The 16,996-nt window shown below is 42.7% G+C and overlaps 3 pseudogenes; 2 read left to right on the forward strand and 1 right to left on the reverse strand.

The window, feature by feature from the left end:
• The window catches only part of LOC125339648, a 260,868-nt pseudogene that overhangs the window by 82,004 nt on the left and 161,868 nt on the right, over positions 1-16,996 (forward strand).
• On the reverse strand, positions 8,851-15,886 carry LOC125356552 (annotated as a pseudogene).
• LOC125339643 lies at positions 14,476-15,037 on the forward strand (annotated as a pseudogene).

The raw sequence follows: 16,996 nt of genomic DNA on the forward strand, positions 1-16,996 counted from the left end.
TTCTTTCTCTTTCTATTTCTCTTTCCTTCTTTACTCTTTCTCTCTCTGTCTCTTTCCCTTCCTTCCTTCCTTCCTTCCTTCCTTCCTTCCTTCCTTCCTTCCTTCCTTCCTTCCTTCCTTCCTTCCTTCCTTCCATGGCTGGGGATATTGCCTAGTGGCAAGAGTGCTTGCCTCGTATACATGAGTCCCTGGGTTCGATTCCCCAGCACCACATATACAGAAAATGGCCAGAAGTGGCGCTGTGGCTCAAGTGGCAGAGTGCTAGCCTTGAGCAAGAAGAAGCCAGGGACAGTGCTCAGGCCCTGAGTCCAAGCCCCAGGACTGGCCAAAAAAAAAAAGATAGGCACCCTTCCTTCCTTTCTTTTTCTTTCTTTCTTTCTTTCTTTCTTTCTTTTCTTTCTTTCTTCTTCTTTCTTTCTTTCTTTCTTTCTTTCTTTCTTTCTGTCTTTCTTTTTGTCTTTCTGTCTTTCTTTCTTTCTGTCTTTCTGTTTTTCTTCTCTTTATTTCTGCCTTTCTTCTCTCTCTGTCTTTCTTTCTCTTTCTTTCTTTCTTTCTTTCTTTCTTTCTTTCTTTCTTTCTTTCTTTCTTTCTTTCTTTCTTTCTTTCTTTCTTTTATTTCTTTCCTCTCTTTCTTTCTGGTGGTTGATAGGAGATAAGTGTCCTTGAGAAGCCTAGGGCACTTACACAGTGTCCAAAAATCTGAGGATTGCGGTTTGAAACCAGCCTGGGCAGGAAAGTCCATGAGACTCATCTCAATTAACCACCAATAGGCAGAGAGTAGAGCCTAGTCTTGAGTAGAACACCACAAGTTCAATCCCACCCCTGGCATGCACAAAAATGAGTCTCATGGACTTTCCTGCCCAGGCTGGCTTCAAACCGTGATCCTCAGATTTCATCTACAAGGAGCAGCTTACATTACAGATGTCTCTATCTTTAAAACTTTAATTGGCTCTTCTTTGCCTTCCTTTTCAGTTTTTGTTCTTGAGGTTTTTTATTGTTAGTGCAGTTTTATGGCTTTTTACTCATTGCCTAGCCACTCTCCTTGACGTTTCTCTTTCTCTGTCTCTCTCTCTCTCTGTGTGTCTCTGTCTTTCTCTGTTTCTCTCTCTTTAGAGCAGACCTCACACCTTGAGCCATAGCTGAACATTTTTTTTTGGCCAGTCCTGGAGCTTGAACTCAGGTCCTGAATAGTGTCCCTTTCTTCTTTTTGCTCAAGGCTAGTACTCCTCCACTTGTGCCACAGCACCACTTTGGCTTTTTCTATATATATGGTGCTGGGGAATTGCACCCAGGGCTTCATGTATAAGAGGCAAGCACTCTACCACTAAGCCATATCCCCAGGCCATCAACATTTGTTTTCTTTTTAATTGTATTGTTGGATGTTCTAGGGCTTGAACTCAGGCCATAGCCACTTTGTCTGTCTTAATGTGTGTGTGTGTGTGTGTGTGTGTGTTTGTGTGTGTGTTTGTGTGTAAGTTCTAGGACTTGAACCCAGTGCATAGCCACTTGGCCTTAGTTTTTTTGAGTTTTGTTTTCAACATTGCTGGCAGGCTCTATTTTTTTTTAACCAAAGCTCAACTTCTATCTTTCTGTATTTTGTTTTTTTGTGGTTAATAGGAGACATGAGTCCATGGGAAGCCCCGGGTACTACAGAGAGACTTGAAATCTGAGGATCGTGGTTCGAAGCCAGCCTGGGCAGGAAAGTCCATGAGTCTCTTCTCTCAAAAAGTAAAACTGCCAAGAGGCAGGAAGTTGTAGAGCTCTCGCCATGAGCAAAAAACAGCAAGTTCAAGCCCAGACTGGTACTCATTAAAACAAGTCTTACACATTTTCCTGCTCAAGCTGGCTTCGAACCACGATCCTCAGATTTCAGCAATCTTAGCAGGTAGGATTACAGTTGTGGGTCATGAATTTAAAAATCTTTAGTTGGCTCCTCTATTCTTCACCTTCCTTTTCATTTATTGTTCCTTTTTTTTTTTTAAATATATATATTAGTTCCTGTCCTGTATGTTGATATTAGGGCCCAGCCACTCACCTTAAGTATTTTACTTTTTTTTTTCTTTTTTTTCTTTTTTTTTTTTTGGCCAGTCCTGGGCCTTGGACTCAGGGCCTGAGCACTGTCCCTGGCTTCTTCCCGCTCAAGGCTAGCACTCTGCCACTTGAGCCACAGCGCCTCTTCTGGCCGTTTTCTGTATATGTGGTGCTGGGGAATCGAACCTAGGGCCTCGTGTATCCGAGGAAGGCACGCTTGCCACTAGGCTATATCCCCAGCCTCTTTTTTTTTGTTTTGGTCAGTTGTGGGTCTTGTACTCAAGGCCTGGGGGCACTGTCCCTGAGCTCTTCTGCTCAAAGATACCCCTTTGAGCTACAATGTCATTTCCAGTTACTTGGAGGTAATTGTCTCCTGAGAACTTTTCTGAGAATGACTCAAAATTCATTGTTTATCATTCCAAAATGTTTCTTACCTCTGTGCAAGGAAATGCGAGGTGAGAGGGAAGGAATATGGGAAAATGAAGAGGCCTCAACAAGGTAAGGAATGTTAACTTCAGATGAAATAAAACACAGGTTAGCTGTGTGCAGTCCAAAAAGGGACACATCTCCTATGTTTGGGTCTCAGTTAGTTTAGTTAGTGAAATGAAGCAATGGTGAGGAGTAGAACCAATTATAGTGTTCACTAAAAGGAGGCACATGGCAGGCAAGTCAGTTCCCTAACCTCAGGGAACGTTGAACACACAGGAGTGAAAGGGTTTGGCTTAGACAACAGGATAGGAACAGAGCCGAGGAGGACTGCGACATTCCCTGAGAAGGATCCACTGACACCAAATCTAAAGGTGAGTGCCGGGCACCAGTGCCTCATGCCTGTAATCCTAGCCTCAGAAGGCTGAGGCAGGAAAGTCCATGAGACTCTTACGTCCAATTAGTAAAAAAGCAGAGGTGGTGCTGTGGTTCAAGTGGTAGAGCACCAGCGTTGAGCAAAAAGGCTCAGGGACCTCAGCCAGGCCCTGGACAGGCATAAAAAACAGCACCCAAAATGTTTCATGCAGTAATCACGTGCACACTTACACACCTGCACACAAGTGAAGGAAAGCTTGCTCTACTTTATTCTGTTGAACAATTTCTTATTGTATTTCACTCTTTCTAGTTAAAGAATTATTCATGGTATTAGAATGTAGCCATGCAAACACACACACACACACACACACACACACACACACAGAGAGAGACAGAGAGACAGTGAGGGAGGAAGGGAGGGAGAGAGAGAATGCTCATTGTAGCCTACCACTTACATTTCAAGATTTAAATGGCACAAAATAAATAGTATGGGTAATGGAGAGGAGTACATATGATCAGCATTCTTTCTATACATGCATAAAGTGTCATAATGTAACCATTATTTTGCACAACTAGTATGTGTTAATACAAATTTTTAAAGAATACTTATGAGTGTTCCCCAAACAGAATTCCTTGTAGGTCAAGTTCTTGAGCCAATTCTCCTGAGCCCACGTTGAAGAGACCAAGAGATGCAACCAACCTGGACTATTAATTAGTGAAGATATAAAGGACTTTTAACTCCCCTTCAGTCTGCTCTCCCGGTGGTGGGTCTGTCTCTCTCTCTCTTTCTGTCTGTCTGTCTGTCTGTCTCTATCTGTCTTTCTTTTTCTTTCTCTCTTTCTCTCTCTCTCTCTCTCCCTCCCTCCCTCCCTTTTTCTTGCCTATTGTGGGACTTGAATTCTGGACCTGGACGCTGTCCCTGAGCTCTTCAGATCAAGACTAACTGTTCTACTACTACAGTCACAGCACCACTTCCAGTGTTCTCTTGGTTCCTTGGAGATAAGAGTCTCATGGACTTTCCTGCCCTGGCTGGCTTTTAACTGGGATCCTCAGGTCTCAGCCTCTGCAAAGACTACAGGCTGGAGCCACCAGTTCTCTTTCTTTCAATGCTTTCCTTTCACTTCCAAATAAACTATACTGTTTACCTTAAATACTTTCCTGCCCTTTAATTCTTTAATGAGTAATAGTGTCCTCCCCACTCCTTTGAAATGGTAAAAACTTAGCAACCCTCTGTAAAGGCTAGAGACTTTAAGATGGGAAGCTTATCTAAAAGGAAGCCCCAAGCTCACCCATTGTAGACCCAGAGAAATCTCCATAGTTTAGAATACTAAGGGACCTCCCTCTGAGCTGGTTGCCTAAGGGTTTGAGGGTGCTAGAGGTGACCACTTCTGTTCTCCCAGAAAGAACTAAAGGGAGCAGGTAACAGCTGCCATTGTTTTGTAATTTTTTACTATTAATATAAAAAAATAAGGGGCTTTTGTGCCTGTTAGACCTAATGTAGGCCCAAATCCTGCCTCTCTTGTTCATTTCATCATCAGGAAAGGCTAGGGGACACTCATTTGCTGATTTACTGCAGAGATCCTCCCAGTCCTCCCCATCCCTCCCATACCCCCACCAATGGGAATAGAACTAGACAGCATGCTTGTGAAACATGGTATTGGAAAATCCCTCATGTGATTAAAGTGATCTTATAGGATGTTGGTGCCTTATAGATAAATCATCTGGATAGAGTCAAGACAAATTGAAACAGACATAAGGTCATTAGATATGATTTTTTCTTTTGAGTGATGGGTTCAGTCATAGACATAAAATAAAATACATCATCTGTTTACAAGAAATATACAGGATGACAGATGTGGGAAGTACATAGCACAAACATGTAGGTCATGGTTCACACAGAATATACAGAAGTACCCTACATTCACGATCTCAGTAAAAAGTTGCACGACGTTTGCTGTTTCTTCAGTGTCTCCCTACATTTTCTTCTGTGGATTCTGGAGCTGAGTTTGAGCTCCCTTTACAGTGTTTCTGAATTTATCACAATAATGACCAGGACACACCAAGTGAATTCATCTTCTGTCCAAAGCACTGGGTGCTATGATTGAAAGTTCTCACAGGTTAACCAGGTTTATTTACAGTGAAGGTTTTCCTGATGCTAAGGGTTGAGATGTGAAGACATGTCATTCTTAAAACAGCGTGAAGTGGAGTGCTGGTGCTCACACCTGTCATCCTAGCTACTCAGGAGGCTGAGATCTGAGAACAGCACTTCCAAGTCAGACTAGGCAGGAAAGTCTGCGAAACTCCCATCTCCAATGAACTCCATAGAAATAGGGAGAGGAGAGATGTGTGTGTGTGTGTGTGTGTGTGTGTGTGTGTGTGTGTAAGTAGGTGAAAATGAGGGAGGGGGCAATACTGTTCGAAAAGAAATGTAGTCATTACTTATGTAACTGTAACCCCTTTGTACATCACCTTTACTTCAACTAAAAAGCTAGGGACAGTTCAAACGTCAGGACCAAGCAAACAAACACCTCCTCCCCGCCGCCCGCAAACCTAACTTGATATTCCTGATATTCATATTGTTAGTGGGCCAAATAAGCAACCATTGAGTTTTCTGTAATTCCAGAATATTCCAAAAATTGCCTGTGGCCAATTCTGAGCTTGAGAATTTGTTCCCATGTAAAAAATAGGTTTCCAGTCTAGACTGGGCATGTGGCTGGCATAGCCATCTCTTACTCTTTCTCCAAGTTTGGTCATCACTGGAAGAATCACAGTGCCAGGAATATGTAGGGGGGCGGGAGAGAGAGAGACAGAGACAGAAACAGAGATAGGCAGAGACAGACACAGAGAGAGGGGAGGGCAGGCACACTGGTAGGTTGGTATGTAGGTTGAGTTGGATTCAGCCAAAGTATCAGGTTGCTATGTGATGCTGAAGTTCAGACAGGAGGCCTGCTGTGAACTCTGGCCAGTGTGATAAGCCAGACCCCCAGCTTTCCCTCTCTAGTTTTGGGGCTCCCTTCCCACTAGCTGGGGAATTAGCCAAGCTTCCTTAGGAAGCTCTTCACTCACCTGTTTCAGAACGATGACTGCGATCAGATCTTACCATTCCCTGGAGAAAACTGCTGCTGCCAGGCATGGGCAGATTTTGTGTTCTGGAAGTTTCAAACTCCATGGATAACGATGAGCCGGGCCGTCTCGTCTTTCAGGGGGTCAATGGATCCCCATCTCACACAATTACTCTGTTCATGTACATGAGCTTCCTTCCTCAGGGAGCTCCTGTGGTCTTCCCTAGGGCATTCTAGAATGCCGTGCTACTAGTTGCTGTCTATTTCTGATCTCATGATCTTCAGAATTCAAGGGACTGACAGATTCCAGCTCAGCCTCTTCCTCTCCACGTGTCTTAATTGCCTCTACCTGGGTGGTATCTATTCAAAGAAATATTCTAGCCTGCTGATGTCATCCTTGAATGGAGTATAATGTGGCTGCTAGGCCGGGATCACTAGCTCACACCATGGCTAGAACAGCGCTGTCGTTACCAGAACAGGCAGTGTGGTGACAGGACTGGAAATGGAATTGTATCTACTAGGAAGTGTTGAGCCAGTGACTCACACCTGTAATCCTAGTTACTTCAGGAGAGTGAGATTTGAGGATTGCCGTTCAAAGCCAACCCAGACAGAACATTTCACGAGGCTCTTATCTCCACCTATTGACAAAAGCACTAGAAGTAGAGTTATGGCTTGAGTGGTAGATTGCTAACCTTGAGCAAAACAACTATGAATTCTGGAATGTATGCGCTGCATGTTTTGTGGTATGGCTACCCTCTGATTGTCTCTCCACTTCCTGTTCCGTGACTCCCAGTCTCTCTAGGCTGCCAGTGTGTCTACGCAAGTCTCACCACTATTAGAAGAGCCATTCCCATAGCTGCCACACTGCTCCCCTCCTGCCCCCAGCCCCCGGGGCCTCCAAGAGAAGGCTGGTAGGCTCTCTCTGGATGCCAGGTTCCTCCTGTGCTGTATGGCACTGCTTGTGACTGCTCCAGTGGTTTTCCCAATGTGATCTGCCCTAGGAGGAGGTTCAGGAATTCCTGCACCACACCTGTGCAGCTAGCTTCCTTTTTTCTTTTTGCCAGTCCTGGAGCTTGAACTCAGGGACTGAGCACTGTCCCTGGGTGCTCAAAGCTAGTACTCTACCTCTTGAGCCAAAACACCACTTCTGGTTTTTTCAGTGTATGTGGTGCTGAGGAATTGAACCCAGGGATTTATGCACGCTAGGCAAGCATTGTACCTCTAAGCCACCTTCCCAGCCCTCAGGTTAGTACTTTTGAAAGCTTATATGAAAGTGGTGAGTAGGAAATAGAAACCTCAGGGGGCCTGACTCAAGAAGTAAGCTCTAAAACCAGATAGAGTGGAGAACATCAGTAGTTCTAGCATTTGGAAGGCTGTGATGGGAGGATCTTGAATTCAAGGCCAGTTTGGCCTACACAATAAGACCCTGTCAGGAAAGAATGAGAGGGAAGGAGAGGAAGAAAGAGTAAAGAAGAAGGGGCTTGGAGATGTGGCTCAGTTGGTAGAGTGCTAGCCAGTGAGTGAAAGCATCAAGTACTGAGTTCAAGTCCTGGTCCCCTTCCCCCCCTCAATAAAAAGGGGGAACGGAAAACAAAGAATTAACCCATTATAATAGATGCACCTCTGAGGACAGGCAGTTATCAAACTGACCATAAGCAGTGTTAGGAGATCAACTCAAAGAGTCTGTGTATAAGCAATCTATACAGATAGGAAGATATTTAAGTGTCAATTTTGGGGAAATTTATTTCACAAAACTATTTCACTTAAGGATGGTCCTGCAAAAATGCAAAATTTATGTATGAGATAAAAGACTTATTCTAAATACATTTTGTTGGGAGCAGGCATTTGTTTATTATAAAATTCAGCAAGGTAAAAATATAATTACAGCAGTTATTGTCAAAAGACTAATTCAGAGGTCAAGTTCAAAGATCAAGGCTCTTACAAGAAGATGAAACTGCTAGATACATATGAAGAGAACGGGTTAAATGTTACTAAAGTGGTGGTGGTTCTCCCCCCCTTTCTAAAAAACTAGCTTTATAGCTAGGTGCTGGTAGCTTGTGCCTGTAATCCTAGCTACCCAGGAGGCTGAGATCTGAGGATTGAGGTTCAAAGCCAGACTGGGCAGGAACACCTGGGAGTCTCTTACATGTAATTAACCACCAAAAAGCTAGAAATGGAGCTGTGGCTCAAGTGGTAGAGGGCCAGCCTTGAGCACAAAAGCTCAAAGACAGCACCCAGGTCCTGAGTCCAAGCCCCAGTACTGGTACAAAAGAACAAACAAATGAACAACAACCAAAGACTACCTTTACAAAGTAACAACCAACACCTACTTAATTCTAACTTACTTAGTGGCACTGTAACCTGGAAGACTGACCATAAATTATATACATATTTTTGTTGGTTCTGATGCTTGAACCTAGGGCCTTAAGCATAACAGGAGAGCACTCTAATATTGAGTAATATTCCCATCAACTTCCCCTTTGATTGAGACAAATAGTCTGCTCAGGCTGACCTTGAACCTACTCTTTCTAAGTACTAAGATTATCAGCATGTACCACCATACCTAGCACCTACAATTATGTTTCTAAAATAACTTATATGCAGGATACAGTGGAGCAGCCTACACTTAACTTTAAATGCAATACTATTTGTGCAAGCTTATAGATTGTTTTCAGTATTTTGTTTTTATGACAGCACTGTTTTCTAGCACTTGGATCATTATCTGTGTTCCACCTTAGGGTTCTAAACACTGACACCCCTTCTGAGAACACAAGAAGTAAAAACCTTTCCTGTTAATAGGCCCCAAGAAATGACCTCAAACCTGCTAGATTAGGGCAGGAATGGAGTTCAGTAACTGAAGATCTGAGGAACATTCAGGAGACTACCCTTCCACAAGGTATTTTAACGATTTCTCATTATTATCAGAGAAACATGGTGGAGAGGGAAATAAAGTGTCCTATGCTCTAAGATATGCTAAAGAGCCCTTGTTCTCATAACCATGTGTATGAAAACGATTTTCCTTACAGAAATAGATGTCTAGGAGCCAAGGCAAGCTGTGGCGAAAACGATTGGTAGCTTTTGTTTGTCGCTGGAGGTTTCCATGGAAAGAGCCTGAGACAGAGAAGGCAGCATTATCATCTGGCTGTGGAAGCTCACTGGTATCACTTCTGGTGAGTCTTGACAATGAGACACACAGGTTCAAGTAATGCTTCCATAACCAGGAACCTAATGAAGCCACATGAAGTGCCAAATGGAGCCCCACAGCCGAGCTCTTAAACTTTCATGGCACCAAGCTTCCTGGAGAGTATTTAAAATTCTATGATATCAGATCTCAGGCAGGCAAATAATGCCACCTGAGGTGTTTATTGCACAGAGCGGAACGGGGTGGTCTCATCCATCATTTTTCTCCTCCTTTATGTCTAAGTGATTCATGTGTGTACTTTAACACAATAATAGGCCAAACACATTCGTCTAACCTTAGTTCAGGTAAGTGCTTCCCAGGGAGCCCACAAAAGCAGTCCTACCTCAAAATTCCGCTTTGGGAGCCCACTCAAACCATCAACGTATAAAGAAAACAAGCAAAGACACAGGCATGCAACCTTTAGCACCATTTTAAGACCAAGGAGGGCAAGAGTGTCGATAGAAGTCTGAAAAGGAATATGGGATTTATCCTAGAACAGGATCCTAAACACACAACCCACTTGTAGAGTCCAGTATTTTTTTTTAAGGACAAGTCTGAGAAAGTATTAATAGAATATCAAAATCCATTATTCATCACAGGCAGAGGAGCTGACATATAACACAGTCATGTGCTCCACCAAGAAGATTTAAGGTGGCAGACCACTGAAAAAGTATCTATACCTCTGTGTGCTATACATGGATGTAGATTAAATTAGAACACAGAACAAAGTCTCAGTTTGGTCTTTTCCACAACAAGGGACTAAAACTCTAGGGAAAAGTTTACTCAAGAGATGTGCTGAAGATGGTTATATAAAGTTTAAAGGTAAGAAGTTATGGGCAAGGAAACTAACTTTAGATCTCATCAAATTCAAATCTTTCATCTTACTGATGGGAAAAGCTCACATGTCAACAGAAGGGTAAATTACCTCTGAGCAGGATAATTGTGCCTTTTTCTCCCCCAACCTGTTTATTGCTTGGATGCCTTTAAATCTTTAACATGTGTTGCTTAAGGAAGCTCAGGGAAAATGACAAAGAAATGTCAGAAAGGATGCCACAGTTTTATGAAGATTTTTGGCAATTCATACTCTGATGTGCTTCCTATTTGAGGGGAAAATCCCAGTCATCTTTTGGTGAAAAAGAAAAGTTACTTTGAGAAGCAGGTTCTTTCCTGAGCCGCTGTGGTTGGTAGCAAGTGGCCTCACAGCTGGGAGTGTTCGTCTGTCCGTCTTTGTGGTTCGAGCTGGATTCCACAGACCCTGTTTCATCAGGGTGGCTGCTGTCTTGAGAATCCGTGCCGATACTTTTGGTCTCTGACTGGAGATGGACGGACACCTGGACTGCTATTTCTTGGCCTTGTTCGTTGAGAGCCATCATCCGAATCTCCTCCCGGGAAGGTACTCCGCCCCATCTCTGGGTTGATCACATAGATGCCCCCTTGGGCATCCAAGGCAGGTCTCTCCTTCATTCTTTCCCCCACATCATCAGGATCATCCACTCCCACGGCTTCAAACATCTCCTCCACAAATGCCCGGCAATTGAGAATCAGAGGCAGGAGGGGCACGCTTCTGGCCAGCTCTTCGATATACCGAGCAAACTCCATGGTCTTGAACTGAGTGACTTTGGCGAGCTCCAGAGCCTTGGCGGAAGTGATGATGGGGATACGCTTGGCGATCTCAAAGGCCTTCTGGAGTTTCTCGGCCCCTTCAGTTCTGAAGAACTCATTGATGGCCTTCTCGGTCTTGCGGAGATGGCTGCTCATCATACACAGCCGTGTGACGTTCAGGATGAGCGTGATGGTGAAGGTGATGAGGCAAACGATCATGTAGTAGATGGTCATGTCTCCGGAGGTGAAGATCACATGGAGGGTGACAGAGTAGGAGGCATGCACGGGAGAGGTGACAAAACATGTGTACAGCCCGCGATCGCCAAAGGCTACGTTGGTGTTGTTTAGAAAGTGATCAGAAACCAGCCATTTTCCACCTGATAAATCCAACAGAATTAAAAGATATATATATGCATAAAAAATCAATTAACATGCAAATGGCCTCTTCAGTGTCTCACTTTTTTTATAAAAGCCATTTAATGCATTGGTTAGATTCCACTGTTTAAACCACACATGCACACACACACACACACGTTACATCTACTGCCAGAATTTAATTAGCTTGGAATTTTTTAAAAAATCAAGATCTTCCTTTGTGACACTAATAAATGTCATCATTTCCTTTTTATTGCTAGATATAAAAAGTGTTTCAGGCTGGGTGCTGGTGGCTTTGTAATCCTCGCTATTCAGGACGCTGAGATATGAGGATCATGGTTCGAAGCCAGCCTGGGCAGGAAAGTCTTTGAGACTATTATTTCCAGCTAACCAACAGAAAATCAGAAGTGGTACTGTGGCTGAGCATTAGCCTTGAGAAAAAGAGCTCAGGGACAGTGCCCAGCCCCAGGCCCTGAGTTCAAGCCTCATGACTAATTAAAAAAAAGTCATGGAGACAGGTGTGTCTAAGCAGTACTTGATACTCAATGAGTAATCTCTAAAACATTTTTTTCACATATATGTGTATACCACAACTTCTGCCTGTAAAGATACTAAGATACACTCTAGAAATATAAAGCATATACCATACTTCAGAAATATGAAACAATGGTCATTTCTGGAGTGATGGGTTATAATTTCTATTACTTTTATTTAGTTGTGACTGTGTTGGCTTGCTCACTTTTCACAATGCACTTTTTTTTTTCTTTCTTTGCTAGTCCTGGAGCCTGTCCCTGGTTTCTTTTTGCTCAAGGCTAGCACTCTACCACTTGAACCACAGTGCCACTTCCAGCCTTTTCTGTTTATGTGGTGCCGAGGAATCAAACCCAGGGCTTCATGCATGCCAGGCAAGCACTCTACAGCTAAACCACATTTCCAGCCCTCTGTGAGACTCTAATCTCCAATTAACCACAAAAATCCAGAAGTGGAGCTGTGTCATAAGTAGTGGAATGTTAGCCTTGAGCACAGAAGCTTAGGGACACTGCCCAGGACTGCCCCCCCCCAAAAAAAGGAAAGAGACACTGCCCAGGACTGCCCCCCCCCAAAAAAAAGGAAAGAGAAAGCTTTCATCAAGGGTCTATGGGTCTGAATTATTTTAGGGATGGACACATTAATATGTACTCTGGACTGTGCCCATCAAAATTGAGCTAAATTCAAGCTAGATTTATTTTTTAGTAGCTATCACTTCATTAATGCAAAAAAGGAGAAAATATGTAGCTATAACCACAGCCATTATCCTATAAGTTTCTGTTCTCTGAACTCAGAGCTATGAAAGGATGCTCCTTGAATCAAAGAACTCCATAGACTCCATTAATCAACCAGGGTGCAATGACCATCATGGAAACTCCAGCTCACTTGCGGATAATAGCTCAAGATTTATGAACCTTACTTACTCTAGACTGACATGCTCTTCAAAGTCCTTGCACTTGAGATTCATAAAACTTAATACAATTTTCCAGGGCTGTTGCTGAAAGCACCAATGATCGATGTTAGTGGTTTTCAAAGTTAAAAAAAAAAACAAAAACCACAAAACACCCAGGAAAATGAACTGCCATTGAGCTTGGCAGGTTTTGTCCTAATGTAAGGCTTTGTTTATGCAGCAGTCTACAATGGTCACACTGAATAATTCAAGTCTCAGATGTGTTTCTTCAGGCTATCCTACAGAAGGGAGAGAAAGGGGGTGCTAGTGTGGTAGGTTCAAATGTGGAACTCCAAATAATGTTTGAAATACACATTCTGGGCACCATTCTAGGGAATCTTATTTAAATGGATTGATACATTTTCTTTTTCCATGTGCCAGTCCTGAGACTTGAACTCAGGGCCTTGGTGCTGCCCCTTAGTTTTCTCATGCATGCTAGGAGCTGTGTGACATCTCTTATCCTTCGTGTATGAATACCAAAGAAGGAATTACTAATTACCTCCTCTAGTAGTTTCCAAGATAATATGAATAACTGACATCCTTTATATTTCAAGGGGCTAGGCTCTTTCTAGCAAAACACTGCCAGAAAACCAACAAACAAAAATTATAGTGGTGGCTGGGAATGTGGCTTAGTAGTAGAGTGCTTGCCTAGCATGCATGAAGTCCTTGTTTCCATTCCTCAGTACCACATACACAGAAAAAGCTGGAAATGGCACTGTGGCTCAAGTGATAGAGTGCTAGCTCTGAGCAAAAGAAGCTCAGGGACAGTGCCCAAGCCCTGAGTTCAAGCCCCAGGACCACCCCCCCCCAAAAAAAAATAAGGTGGCTTTTTCCAGGGTGTTCAGTTTGTAGAGATCCCAGAATTGAATTTTCACCTCTGGCTTTTCATGGCAACTCCTTTTTAGGGACATTATAGTTTAAGTACTCATTATAAACATCGTTCTAGTATTGATTACTAATGCACAGTTCCACAAATATAATAAAATTAAAACCTATCAAAAAGTAAATCTTAGTTTATTATCATGTTCATGTAATTTTTAAGACTGAGGAATAAAAAAAATTGAAGAGAAACTTCCCTGTTTTCAAGTAAAGTATGGAATAGAAAAGAAATGAGCAGCTAGGTCCTTGTGTCTCATACCTGTAACCCCAGCTACGCAGGGGGCTGAGATCTGAGGATTCTGGCTGGAAGCCAACCCAGGCAGGAAAGTATATGAGACTCTTAATCTCCATTTAACCAGCAAGAAGCTGGAACTGGAGCTGTGGCTCAAGGGCTGAAGTGGTAGGTAGCCTTGAGCAAAAAAGCCAAACGAAAGTGTGCGCCCTAGTACCAATAGACACATACAACCCCCCCCCACACACACACATACACACAGAGGCACACACGTGTACACATGAGCTGGAAGGACTTTTAGAACCTATTACACTTCTTTTGTTGGGTCGGGTGCGGGGCTTGAACTTGGGGGCTCAGTGCTGTCCATGAGTATTTTTCCTCATGGCTGGTGGTCTACCACTTTGAGCCACAGTGCCATTTCTGGTTTTCTGGTGGTTAATTGGAGATAGGAGTTTCATCAACTTTCCTGCCTAGAATGGCTTCAAACTGTGACCCTCAGATCTCAGCCTCCTGAATAGCTAGGATTATAGGCATGAGCCACCAGCACCTGGATTTTTTTTTCTTTTTTAAAGTCCAGCCAAATCCCTCTTTGATGTACATACACATGCGGCTGACACCTCTGGCCCTGAACAGTATGCTGACTGTACAACTGTACATTGCTGCCCTCATTTAACTTCCATGAAGAAGGAAACCAAACTTCCAACGAGGAAGGAAAATAACTCACTGTCATCCTGGAAAGACCTTTTACATTTATAACTATTCCTTAATACATTTTTTCCCTTTCTGGTTAAATAATTGCTTTGTTCCTTTTGATAGGTATAATATTCTGGGGCCTTTCAAGAAGCTTTAAGCTGGCTGGTGGGAACAACATGGCGGACCGCCTCACGCAGCTCCAAGACGCGGTGAACTCGCTTGCAGATCAGTTTTGTAATGCCATTGGAGTATTGTAACAGTGTGGTCTGCCAGCTTCATTTAATAACATTCAATCAGCAATTAACAAAGACCAGCCAGCTAACCCAACAGAAGAATATGCTCTGCTTTTTGCTGCACTGATTGCCCGGACAGCAAAAGACATTGATGTTTTGATAGATTCCTTACCCAGTGAAGAATCCACAGCTGCATTACAGGCTGCTAGCTTGTACAAGCTAGAGGAAGAGAATCACGAAACTGCTACCTGTCTGGAAGATGTTGTTTATAGAGGAGACTTGCTTCTGGAAAAGAGCCAGAGTGCACTGGCTGACATCGCGCAGTCCCAGCTGAAGACAAGAAGTGGGGCCCACACCCAGCCTTTCCCAACTACTAGCACTGTCACACCCTGGGCTGAGAAAAGGACATGTCCATGCCATTAGAATTCCACAGCAGATATACCAACACTGCAACATCAACCTCTCATACATGCTGCCTTTCAGCTGTTTTTTTTTTTTTTCTTTTTTCTTTGCCAGGCCTGGGCCTTGGACTCAGGGCCTGAACACTGTCGATGGCTTCTCTTTTGCTCAAGGCTAGCACTCTGCCATTTGAGCCACAGCGCTGCTTCTGGCCATCTTCTTTATATGTGGTGCTGGGGAATCAAACCCAGGGCTTCATGTATACAAGGCAAGCACTCTTGCCCCTAGGCCATATTCCCAGCCCATCAGCTGTTTTTAATTCTCTCTTCATTGTTGATACATAAACTTATAACATCCTGATGGAATCTGCTTTAAGTCATCTTTGTGTCATCATTTGGTCCCCGCCTGCCCCCATGAAGATATCTAGACAGGTATACAATTGTGTTCATAATAGAATTAAACATATAATAAAGTTAAAAAAAAAGAAGCTTTAAGCTATTCATCCTGGCATCATGTTTTTTGAGTTTTCTTACTACATGTGTCTGAGAATAAAGAATATGAAGGAGTCCGATACATTGATACATTATAGCCTGACACAATTACTTTGCCTCTGCCATCCAGCTGTTGTCCTTTTGAGTTGTACCAATGGACATCTTCATGGGGACCGACTGTGAGAAGACACTCCATAGAAATGCTGGTGCCCTCTTTGGCTATGATGACGCCATCACCTGAGTGGGAATTTGCTGAGAATTCAAAGCTTGGGGGAAAAGAGGTGTCAATGTCTGATTTGCTTCTGGGAGAGCCATGTGGTTGAAATTGACATCTTCCCAAACAAAAGCAGCTGGCACAATCACCACTAAAATGAATAAGCAACAATGTGGCTTCATGGGAGAGAAAACAACAATAACAACAACAAAAAAAATCTTGTTTGGATTTAGGAAACACAAAAGCAGCTCTGCTGTAACAAGGGCACAATTGAAGATGCACTGCTTGGTAGAGAAGTTTTCCAAAAAAAAAAAAAAAAAAGGAGAAAAGATAGATCCAAGTATATCTTGGAATCTTCAATATTGAAAAGAGGTAAGTTGAGATGAACCTAAAAGAAAGCCAGATATAAGGTTTAACCAAGTGAGATTTATAATAGGGTGAAACTATATGTTCTAGAAATAAATAGATATGAACCTGATTAGAATAATTGGGGCTAACATCAGGCAGTGATCAGAGAGAAGAGTACCTCAAAAATCTTACACAGAGATGGTAGTAGAATCAGCAATGAATTGAGAAACAACAGGCGTGAGGCTCCAGGGCCTAGCTTTGCTCCTAGCTGTACAGCCCTGGCAAGCAGCATTCTCTCTGGGCTTTCTGCTCTCTTATTTGTCAAATGAAGCATCCTCTAAGGACAATTCTAGTTCAGAAATGCTATGGTTCTAGTTCACACCGACAAATTCTATGCATCAGGGAGCCAATGAAGGCTAAAATACTTAGCTTAATAATCTTTTTATTTCAACCTGAACCATTACCATCTGTTGTTGTATCAATAATGGAAATCAACTGGTTTGTCATAATCATAATTGTGGAGTTCAAAATTGGTGTAATCCCAGTGCATATATAAATTAAGTATGAATAATTCAGATACACTTGAGGTGGATTTTTTTTTATCTTAATGTTAGAAACAAAATTGTATTAACTACATAAATAGAGATAGTGCCTTCTCAGGCTATAAAACCTTCCTATTTGGCAAACGTCTTAGAGGAATTTTCCATTAGGAGTTTCTCCAGAATTGAGACAAACAGTATGTTTAAAAGCATGTAGGAAGGCCAAATTTCCAGCTCAAAGTCTAGTAAAATTAGCTAAGGGAAATGACAGCCTAAGTATGCAGTTGGTAGAAATGCAAATAAAAAATATAAGGGAAGATTATCACACAAATTTAAAAGAACCAAATATCATGGATAAAAAGCAAAATAAAAGACCAGTCTGAGTCTAGGTGTTTATGATTATCTGGCTGCTAATTTCATTCCCCCTTTAAATCACTGG

This window comes from Perognathus longimembris, chromosome 1, assembly GCF_023159225.1.
Source record: "Perognathus longimembris pacificus isolate PPM17 chromosome 1, ASM2315922v1, whole genome shotgun sequence".
In the NCBI taxonomy this organism is placed as follows: domain Eukaryota; kingdom Metazoa; phylum Chordata; class Mammalia; order Rodentia; family Heteromyidae; genus Perognathus; species Perognathus longimembris.